The sequence below is a fragment of the Cynocephalus volans genome, chromosome 5 (genome assembly GCF_027409185.1).
Source record: "Cynocephalus volans isolate mCynVol1 chromosome 5, mCynVol1.pri, whole genome shotgun sequence".
In the NCBI taxonomy this organism is placed as follows: Eukaryota; Metazoa; Chordata; class Mammalia; order Dermoptera; family Cynocephalidae; genus Cynocephalus; species Cynocephalus volans.
In genome coordinates, this window is record NC_084464.1 from 84,107,693 (window position 1) to 84,119,567 (window position 11,875).

General features: G+C 40.3%; 1 pseudogene; it reads right to left on the reverse strand.

Moving 5' to 3' along the window:
• Nucleotides 1-408: 408 nt before the first annotated feature.
• Nucleotides 409-11,585, reverse strand: LOC134379091 (small ribosomal subunit protein uS13-like; annotated as a pseudogene).
• Nucleotides 11,586-11,875: the final 290 nt, after the last annotated feature.

Consider the following 11,875-nt stretch of genomic DNA (forward strand, 5'->3'; position numbering starts at 1 on the left):
GGGGGAGAGGAATTAGTAAGAGAAAGAGAAGCCCAAAGTGGGAGAACCTAATTACTCTAGTTTCCCAACTCTAATAAATTGTACCTCAATGCTCTGTGAAGAATGTTCAAATTACATTGTTGATTTAATCTGTAAAGAATGTAGAACTATAAGGAATGGTGGAAGTGCCAATAGACTTGGCATAGGTAAGTACCGTTCCTATTTTCAAGAAGTGGAAGAAGAAAGATTTTGCATATTAAGCACCATTGACTAGATGTTTTTTTAGGAAAATAAACTATCTTTTTTTTTTTTGGTGGCAGACCAGTAGGGAGATATGAATACTTGACCTTGGTTTTATAACACTGTGTTCTAACCAGCCAACCCCCCCCCCCCCACTAAACTATTCCTTAACAGACAAGGCCTATGGACTTATTTCTTCTCAGACACAACCATGGTGTAGCCACAGAGACCAGTGGTCTTGGTGTGCTTATCTTGGACATGAAGACCACAGAAGTGGCACAGCCCTCTGTGGCCAATAATCTTCTTCAGTTGTTCCAAGTCCTCACGGAGCTTGTTGTCTAGATCATTGGCCAGGACTTGGCTGTAATTTCCATTCTTCACATCCTTCTCTCTGTTGAAGAACCAGTCTGGAATCTTGTACTGGCCTGGATTTGGTATGATAGTGATCACACTGACCACCTCATGCTTAGTGAACCCTTTAACCTCTGATGAGGTCAGTGTCTGTTTTCCTCAATGCCATAAAAGCATATATATTCACCCCCCCCACCACCACCCAATAGCAGTGATGGCTATTTTCTGCCACCCATTGATGTTGGCGTTGAGTATAGTACTTGCAAAATGTGCTAGAACTTCTCAGGAATTATTAGAGCTATGACAGCAGCCTATAGGCCTCCTGCGGGAGAGAGATATTGGATTTTTTAAAAGTTTCTTTGGAAGCTTCTGGATCAGGAGTGGGCAAACTATGGCCCACAGACCAAATGCAGTCCATTGCTTATTTTTGTAAATAAGGTTTTATAGCAATGCAGCTGTCCCCATTTATTTACTAATTGTCTATGTCTGCTTTCATGCTACAATAGCAGAGTTAATTGACCATGTCATCTCCAAAGGTCTAAATATTCACTATGTGTCTCTTTATAGAAAAGTTACTTTGCTTCTAGGTAAAGAAACATTGATCAATGTACTTGGTTTTACTAAGAACAATTATGTCTAGTGAAAGAATAATTTGTTGTTTTGGGGGGGGTCAGGTTTTCTAGATAGATAGATAGATAGACCAGGGAAATGTTCATAGTGAGTATCCGGTCTTCACTAAAAGTACAGCCACCATCTCTTGAGTATTTACTATATACCAAGCACTAGAAATATAAAAATAAATAATTATCTGGAAGAGGAGCCACATACTTAAGGGGATAAATCCAAATAAAGTAGTACTTGCTGTGAGAGGAGTAAGAGCTCTGAGGGGGCAGTCTACCAACCTGAGGAAGACAAGGTGCAAGCTGAGTACTGAAGAATGAACAGAAATTAGCTCTGTGATGAAGTGAGTTATCCCGACAGAGAGATCTGCTTCAGCAGTGGCACAGGGCACAAGGTAGCATGTTCAGCAGGGTAATGAAACTTGGTGTGATATTTATTATGAAGTGCAAAGTGGAAAATTGAAAGACATGCAGATTGAGGCCAGATTCATAGAAGGAATTGTTTGTCACGCTGATGAATTTGGAGTTCATTATAGCAAAGGAGAACCATCAAAGCATTTCAATTGCTGGAGTAAAACTGTCAGATTTGCAAATTAGACGAGTCCATTTGACAATGATGTAAGTCAAAACTGGAAATCAGGAGCCTGGCTTAGTGGATCTTGATTAGATTGATAGAATCTAATCAAGAAGAGGTTAACATCTGGACTTGGGTAGCTATGGTATGGTTTGAGAGGAGGAATGGATTTGAGAAATATATGATGTAAGATAGGCATAATTTAGTGACTGATTAGATTTAGGAATACAAGTGTATGATAAATCTAGAATAACTCATAGATTTCCAGCATGGTACCTAGATAAGTGTTATTTACAGATGATATAGGGAAATCAGAAGAACCATGTTTGGGCATGGGGAATATGAAGAATTAGGTTTTGAACTGTTGATGTAAGGAACTGGTAAATTATCTCTTTGGAGATTTCCAGCAAGTCCTTATATATATGATCCTGAAACTTAGGGGGAAAATGAAGCCCAACAGCCATCAGTCTACAAGTAATGGTTAAAATATAGTGAAAAACACATGGATTAGAAAAGCATGGATCCAAGTGGAATAATCAAGAAATCCAACATTTTTGAGTGATGAGTGCTTCCTCGGAGAAAGGAGTAACCTACAAAGGAGACTAGGAAGAAACTGTCAGAAAGCCTGGAAGAGGGCTCATTTCCCATAAATTACTTATGAAAAATAAATAAATGTGATCTGGACAAAAGGAAAATCAGACATTGAAACTAGTTGAGTGAGCATACCTAAATGTCCAAAGTCATCCTGGAGGGAGGACCCTCATGGACAGAAGCAAGATCCTCCATTGTGTTCACCATTTCAATCAATATCTTAGATAAAAAACAGGCTCTTTGAATGTTTGGATTGCGTAAAGATGAGAGGAACAGAAAATACATTAGATAAAAGAATTAAGATGTGAGAAAATCTTGACTGACTAGAGCCACAGACTCTATTTAACAAAATAAAATTTTAAAAGGATTAAATTGTCAGCGGCACAAGTAGAGGTTGGAGGTAATGTGACTAAGCAATTGACTTGTAGAAAGAAAAAACTTATAGGAACTAGTTGATTAACTTAATATGAGTTAACAGCATAAAGTGGCTGCCAAAATGAGGTAAGATGAGTTTAGAATGATTTAATTGGAGCACACTATCTAGAATAGTGGTTGTCAAACTTTACTGCACATTAGAATCACCTGGGGCATTTTTACAACACCTTCTGTTCGAGCCACACTCTATACCAATTAAATCAGAATCTCTGGGGGATGGGATCTAGGCGTCAGTATTTTTTAAAACTTTTCAAGTGATTCCAATGTCTAGCCAAATTTGAGAACAAATTAATAGAATTGAGACTGTTAAAGACAAAAAAAAATTTATATCTTTTGTTAAAGATAGTAAGGCAGACTTTATTCAAGGGGTAGAGGACATGTGATAGGTATAGGAACCACTGCAATGGGGTCTTGCAGTGGGAGAGAAAGATTGTTCTTAACTCCAAGTTCAAAAAGGATGAGTCAGAATTTACAACCAGGGAACAGGGTTGGGGATCAGTGGGTGGAAAATTACTAAGAGGAAACATCAAGGGGCTATCTGGTTAGCTCAGTAGATTAGAGCATAGTGTTATAACAACAAGGTCAAGGGTTCAGATCCCCATGCCCAGCCACCAGGAAAAAAAAGGGGGCAACATCAAGGATAAGGGGGTTTCTGGTAAACTGACTTGATAGGATTATTGCTGAAGGCGGGCCAGAGTGATAAGACATGGAGGGTGGTCAGATAGGAAGAGTGGGGAATTTTTCTGTAAACTGATTTAGGATTCTTGCTCAAATTAAATTCTATAAGGACAGAGAAGGAAGCCCAAGTGTCGGCCTAGGTAAGCGGAGAACTCAGAGAAATCTGACAAAAGTTTGGTCAAAGGAGAGTCTTTGTCAAGAACAAGAGATAGAATAATGGTTTTTAACTAGGAGCAGGAAACATTAGAATCACCTGGGAATAGTGTTTTTTTAAATACACATGGAAGAGTCCCTTCTTCCCAAGGTTCTAATAAGATTTGAAGTTAGGGTTCTGATGTACCATCCTATTCCATGTGTGTTGAGAACCACTGATCTAGAGTAGGTCTACCCTGCACTGTTCCGACCACACCAATGTCCTTGAGTTTGTCCTGGCTTTGTCTCTTTTAAAAAGCTGTAGACTAGAAGTCTCAAACCGGTGGCCACAGGCTGGATCTTTGGTCTGGGGGTGTGGAGGTGGAAGAGGAGCTAAAAAGTAAAATAATGTCAATAATAAAAAAAAATCAAGAAATTTCACATAATCTTGATTTTTAGATTCTCTTAAAAACTAGTGAAATCTGACAAGTCTAAGCACACCTTCTCCCTACAATAATCATTTGGAGCTAAGTAGCTGCTGTCCCCTGTGGAGTAGGCCTTATACTCTCTAGTCCTCGGTTCACTTATGTATAGTATTTCCAGCCAAGCTCTCATAGATGATTGAGTTTGTTACCCCTACTATATAGACCAACGGACCAGTCTCTGGGAAAGGGAGCAGGAAGGTGGGAAAACCTTCAAATCATGACATTTGAGGAGTGCTTTTAAGTAGCTGGGCCATTAGATAGAAGAGAAAACTCAGGAGGATTCTTAACATTCTTGGAGCATTATTATGTGGAGAGGAATTGGACTTCTTTTGACCAAGCTGAAGAATTAGGACCACTGAGTGGAAACTACTGGGAAACAGATTTGAGCTTCATATCAGAACTAACTTTCTAATAAGCAGAATTGTCTAAAGAGAAAGGGATGCCTTTAGAGATAGTGAGTTCTCAGTCACAGAGATGTGTTAGGCTAAATTTCTGACACCTCTGCAGGAATAAGGCAGGCTTAGGATAGGCACAGGAGTGGGAACTGCAGTCAGGCTGGGAGTAGGGTGTGGAACTCGATGCCCTTTGATCAGGGGCCTTGGTGTCTGGAACCAAGGGACAGTTACTGAAAACTGCTTCTTAATGGAATATTGGATCATAACTAAAGCATCAGTCTGAGTTCAAATCGCCCACCCAATGAGAACTCGGCAGAGTTAAGTGGGGTGGGGATAGGAAGAGAAATTTGTAGCAGATGGTGGTGAGACTAATCTGGGGCAGTTTCTGAGCTTGGGGATAGTAAACTAATTCAGGTCTTTACATTTTAGGCACAGCTGGGTCAGGAGTCTGAAAGATCACTCTGCCCTGAGGTGGAATACAGGGGACACCCAAGCATTGTATGTGAATAAGCACACAGAATGGTAGACAAGAGTATGTGTTGTCCTGGAGTTCGACTGCCTGAGTCCTGAACCCACTGTTTAGTCTCATCGCGCTTCAGTTTTTTCATCTGTAAAATGAGGGAATGAATTCTATGTCATAAGGTAGAATTGTGAGGATTAAGTGACATAATCCATGTCAAGTTCTTAGAAAAGTGTTTAGAACAATATTAATGACTGCATAATATACAGTTATGTAAATATAACATAGCAAAGCAATTCTATTATATAGCATCTAGGTCACTCCCAATTCTTGCTGTTATTGCAAGCTTGATATTTTTAAAACAGTGACAAAAATTGCTTGGAAGTAACATCATTTAATATTTATAAGAATGTAGAATTAATCATATTTTCCAGATTAAAGGGTATTAGTCTGTTTTGTGTTGCTATAACAAAATACGTGGAACTGGGTAATTTATAAAGAAAATGAAGTTTATTTGCTTACAGTTTCTGAGGCTGGGAAGTCCAAAGTCCATCTGGTGTAGGTGACAGCGACCCAGGGATCTCACACTACAAGATGGTAGAAGCAGAGAGAAGAGAGAGACAGATTCTCCTCTTCTTTTAAAGCCCTCAGAACCACACCCCTGACCACGATTTTTAATCCATTCTCTACTATATGGTCCTGCAATCCAATCACCTCTTTAAGGTTCTACCGTCCAATTACCATGGTAGGATTTCCTACCCTCTTAACAGTCACAGTGGGGGCTAAGTTTCTAATACATAAAAGTTGGGAGACAATTCAAGCCTCAATAGTTTTGGAGGGACATAATTCAATCCACTACACTAGGTAATCCAGAACTCTCTTCCTGTGTATGAGCTAGTGATCTAGCTCTCTGATGCCAACCCACTGGTTAAGGATATTATTTAGAAACCAAGAATAATGCTTTGTACTTTGCCTGCATTAGAAATTCACAAAACAAGCATTTCAATCAAAAAAACTGTTACAAGTTATTTTTCTAAAAGATATGGCACAAAAATCTTTAGTAGTTTTTATAACTGGTCTCGAAACCCAGTAATAAATGGATAATTAAAACCTATGCAGGGAAATCTATATAGATCACTGTGTCCAACAAAAGCAGAGTATAAATTCTTTTCAAGTTGCACACAGAACATTTACCAAGGAAGACCAAAAAAAATCCTAGTAAATTTAAAAGTATTCAGGTCACACAAAGTATGTTTTCTGATCACAATGGAATTAAATTAGAAATTGATAACAGAAAGATCTACAAAAAATCTGTAAATATTTGGCTGGCATCAACGCACTTCTCGATAATGTACACCTTGAAGAAATAAAAAAGAACATGAGAAAGTACTTTGAACTGATTGAAAATGAAAATACAACCTATCAAAATTTGTGGGATGGCTTTAAAACAATACTTTTGGGGAAAATTTATAGCACTAAACATCTATGTTAGAAAAGAAGAAAGGTCTCAAGTCAATGTAAAGAATCTATAATTACCAAAACAATTTTAAAAAAAGAACAAAGATGGAGCACTAACACTACCTGATTTCAAGATTTATAAAGCTATGGTAATCAAGACTGTGGTATGACACCAAAATCATTATCCATAAAATAAAAAATAAGTAAATTAGACTTCATCAAAATTAAAAAATTAAAAATTTTTGCTCTTTGAAGGATACTGTTAAGAAAATATATCCTAAATATCCATCAAAGGTGAATGGATAAACAAATTACGGTCTATGCATGCAATGAACTACTACTCAGCAATAAAAAGGAATGAACTACTGATCCATACACCAACATTGGTGTATCTCAAAATAATTATGTCAATTGCAAAAAGTTGGATATACTGTATGATTCTATTCATGTAAGATTCTAAAAATATGCAAACTCATCTATAGTGATAGAAAGCAGATAAATACAGTAATTGCATCAGAATGGAGAGAGGGGTGGAGGGAAGGATTACAAAGACCTCTAGAAGAACTTACTTTTACTGTCTTAGGTTCTGTGGCTGGGCTTACGAATTAAACTGATATATGACAGAGTAACAGGAGAAAAGCATACAAACTTTATTTAATATTTTTACATGTACATGAAGCCTTCAAAAGGAAAATGAAGACCCAAAAAAGCCATGAGGCCCAAAAGCTTATATAGCCACTTACACAAAGAACAATAAATTGTGGAGATGTGACAAGACAAAAGGCATTTGGACTGAGGCAGTAAATTGTGAGACAGTGACTAGGAAATATATGGGGGATAATAGAAGATAAGGGTTATTTTAGTAGGTTGGTTAGTGTAAGTACATTTCAACTCCCAGTCTTTGGTGATAAGAACATTCTCCTGGTAAAGGGAGGACACCTTTCTCATGGGAAATTTTATGACCTGCTCTTAGGTTGATAGGGGATGGTGAGAGAGTTCTTTTGCATCTGTTGTTTCTCAAGTGCCTTCAGTTCAAAATAATCAATATGTCAAAATGGCATATTCTGAATCCCTTCAGATGCAAGAGGAAACTTTTGGGGATGATGGATGGGGTCATTATCTTGACGGTGCTGATGCTTTCATGGGAGTATCAATCTTATCAGACTGTACACTTCAAATATCTGTAGTTGATTGAGTCAATTATGCCTCAATAAAGGTGTTTTTTGTTTTGTTTTGTTTTTTAAAAAAGGGCCAACTCACGCATACCTCCTTTTGAGTTCTGTGCTCAGGTTTCACACAGTTTGTTTTGGGGCTGTCCGGGTTGGTTAACTTAACTGTTTAGTGTCTAGAACATCACAATCATTGAGCTTCTCTAGTAGAAACATCTTTGGTGGCTGAAGACAGCCTCCTGATCATGCTTGCTCTCTCATTTGAGACTGAACCCACCTGAAGCCAAGGTTCCTCCATATTTTCTCTAGGCAATGTCAGAAAGTACAGGAAATAAGACTGTGAGCCCCCTGGGGCAGAAACCATCTGTCATTCAACTTTGTGATCCAGGAAGTATCTCACCAAGGACCTGGTGTCACGTATGTATTTGTATGCTGAAATGAATTGAGTGGAATCACAGCATTGTTGACTATGGCTATTGTATCTACAAGTTTTTTATTCAAGTAATATTTTTTTTTCTCTGTGAGAACTGAGTAGGAATCAAGGAAAACCTCATATATTAAATTCTTAAATAGATTCTTTGAATTCAAAGTAAGGGTGGTCCAGAATTTTATAAGGAGTTTGTATGAGGTAACTTTTGCTTTAGGATCAAATGTGCACAGCCCCATAGCAGGTAAATTATCTACTAAAATCCCTGACCTTTATGTAAGTCCCTGACAAATGATACTGGCATGTTTTCACAACCCAGTGACTACCTAGAGTCTTGGCCTGTAACTTCTGTCTCAACTCTCTCCACTGCAAAATTCCAAATCTCTAGTTTGTATACATATAGTCAGGATGGTTGTCTAGATCTTCTCGCATTCATTCTTATAATCCTTCTTTACTTCTCCCTACATGCCCATCACACAAGTATGCTTCTTGACTCAGTGTCTACCAGCAACTACCTCCAAAACAAACAAAACAAAACTAAAGGCAATACAGACTAAAATCACCTTCACAGTGGTTCTCAACCCTGGCCTACACATTAGAATAATCTGCAGAGATTATTAAAGCAGGGTGGGCCCCACCACAACCAATTAAATCATAATTCCAAGGGATAACTCCTAGGCATCAGGTTGTTTTTATTTGTTTGTTTAAAGCATCCCAGAACATTCAAATGGAGCCAGTTGAGAACCACTGCTAGGTTGATGATGCCATCTGGTTTTTGTATGGAAAATCCAAACTTTCTTAGCAAGTCAGGAAAACCTGACCGCTTTTGTTTTACCTTACTTTCTACAATTACATTTTCTTTTTTTTAATGTTTATTTATTTATTTATATTAATATTATTATTATTTTCTTACATTCTATGATGTTGCGGAGCAGCTGGGGGGAAGGGGAAAGAGGATAGGGGAAAGAAATATGGTGGGAGAAAGAGGAAAGAGGAGGGGTGGAGTTGAGACTTGTGGCACCCCCTTCATTCCTTCATGAGAGCAGGGGGCTTCCAGCAGTGGCCTGGTCATTGCTGAGCTGAGTGCAGATGTCACAGGGGTGTGGCTGAAGCCCTCGCCTCCCAACCACACCAGCTCAGGAGCCCTGTGTGCTTCCTGTGGCAGGTCGGTTGTTGGTGCTGGGCTGGTTGTAGGTGTTGGGCAGGGTGCGTGTGGCCAAGGCCCTCAGTCCCCCACTGTCCCAGCTCGGGAGAATCAGGGGTGCTTCCTGTGGCGGCTTGGTGGTCATCTCTGAGCTGGTTGTGGGTGTCGGGGGGCATGGCCGAGGCCCTTAGCCCCCAACCCTCAGACTGGTTGCAGGTGTCAGAGGCATGGCTGAGGCCCCCAGCCCTCCCCACTTCCTGGCTTAGTAGCCCAGGGGGCTTCCAGTCCTTCTAGGTTTTAAAGGTGTTCTTTGGTGATGTGAGACCTTTACTAGTTAATATTAAACTTTGTCTCTGGTCTGTGGGTATTTTATTTTTTCTTTCAGCTCTGTGTTGGATTATTTGCTGTTCCTACCACTTAAACTCTGCACTGGAACTATTTTGTTGTCCTTTGCTTACTTCTAAAATTGGGGAACTTCCTGTGGGGACCAGCACTTGAGCCTTATGGTTGAGAGAAATTGCTGCTTTGCTGCTGACTCCCTGCGGAAGGCTTTTTGTGCAGCTCAGGTTTTACTGGTTGACTTTATAGGTACTTCCGGGTCTCATGAGATGTGGTACACCTGGGTTGTGTGGAAACTCTGGTCTGGGCCTAAGTCTTTTTAGCAAACTGCACTCCCTGGAGATCTGTATTCCTGACCAGTCTCCCCTGAGTGGGCTTGTGCTGATTGGGGGGCAGATCTGCTGTCCTTGCTGTGCCCCAGTGTTCTTCCAGTGGGCCCATCTCCCCCACCACCAGTGTTCCAAACACTTCCCATGGGACAGACCTTGCAATGACTTACCAGCCTCTGAGTGGCTCCTTTTTTTCAGTTGTTGTGGCTCCTTGCTCCTGTGTGGGTCCACGAGAACCCTGTTAGTGGTCTTACTGTCCTGGGGGCCACCAAGGCCCTCTTCTCCCCTGCAGCCTCCAAGCAACTTCATCTGATGGGCACAACTGTGGCTTTTGCCAGCTCCTGCTCCATGTGCTCAGCAGCTCTAGCCTGGGAGCACCTGGGGCTCAAAAGGGTCAGGGTGTTTCTTTCTTTCTCTCATTGTGGCTTCTCCCCTCTTTCATGCACTCTGTAGGTCTCTCCTCCTCTTCCCCTGGGCTCTAATGGCCCCAGCTTGGCTGTCATTGCTTTTTAATAGTTATAAGTTGGTTGATTTGTAGGAGAGAGTGATGCTGGAGACTGTTTATTCCACCATCTTGATCGGAAACCTACAGTTGCATTTTCTTGAAAGGCCAAGTTCCCTCAGCGGTTATGTACAGGTCATGGCAGTTATGGGAAGATTTATCCTATAATTAACAATTAAATGAAAAATTTCTGTAGGAAATTACATTGTACTGTATCGTAAATTACACTTTTCAGTGATAAATTATGAAATAAGATTTTGGCATTGGCTAGAATAATATAATGTTTAATTTTTTAAATTACATAATTAAAAGATAATTAGCTGAATAGGTAATAATTTGGCTAATTGCAGTGATTAAATGATTGCTTCCATAATGTAAATTACTTTCCACCATAGTCAGTGATCTAAAATATTTTCTAAACATCTAGTGGTATTTTTAAATGTTAGATCATTTTACTAGTAAGTGGCCTACTTTTGGTTGATGGACTCCCTGTGGACAATTTGTCAACTGCACCAGACCAGTCATCCAGAGCTGCAAGAGTCTGTCAGGATTTCTGGGTCTCAGCTAAGCAGGTTGGTGTTCCAAGCTTAGCTCCAGTGGGAGGGGGGCGGGGGGGAGAATATCTGGCATGTGGTCTTTGTTGGCATGCTAGCTATTTTCTTTGATTCTTAAAAAATGTTGAGTCTCAGTTTCTTCATCTGTGACAAGGGGATAGTAAAAACACCCTTATAAGATTGTTGCTACAGTATGCATAGTGATAAGACTCTTAGCATAGTACCGGGCATATAGTGAGTGCTCAAGAACTGGTAGTAATTATTATTTTAAAAATTATTTTCTGGGCCGACCCCGTGGCTCACTCAGGAGAGTGCTGCGCTGGGAGCACAGTGGCGCTAGGAGCACTGAGGCCGTGGGTTCGGATCCTATATAGGGATGACCTGTACGCTCACTGGCTGAGCGCAGTGTGGGCGACACCAAGCCAAGGGTTGCGATCCCCTTGCTGGTCACCAAAAAAAAAAAAAAAAATTTCTTTGCAGCTGATCTTTCTTATTCTGCTCCTAGCCCTTTATTTGGTTGGCCATAGAGAGGACCTATGGAGACACAGGGGCACTGTGGAGGTGATTGGGCCGCTGGATTCTGGATGATAGTTCCCAGTGCTGCAAGACACAATGGCAGGTAGGGGTGCACAAATTTATCCATACAGGTTCCTCCTTCATCGAGGAAGGCTTGGGTTCTGGGGCAAGCACAAGTCCATAGGGAGAGGTTGTCCTTGCATTCATCATTAAGGGAGAGCCCGAACTCCACAAAGCTAGCTCTACAGATCCAAACTCAGTAAGTGATGGCAGCAGATGTAACAGTGGAATTCAAACCAATTTACAAATATTCCTACAAAGATTTGAAGTTGGTTTTCTGCTGCTGTGTTCTTTTTAAAAATTTTTATTTATTATTATTATTATTTTTTACATTCTAAGATGTTGTTGCAGAGCAGTTGAGGGGGAGGAGGAAGAGAAAGGTGGAGGGGGATAGACTAGGGAGAGGAGGAAGGGAGCATGGTCAAGGCCCCTGGCAC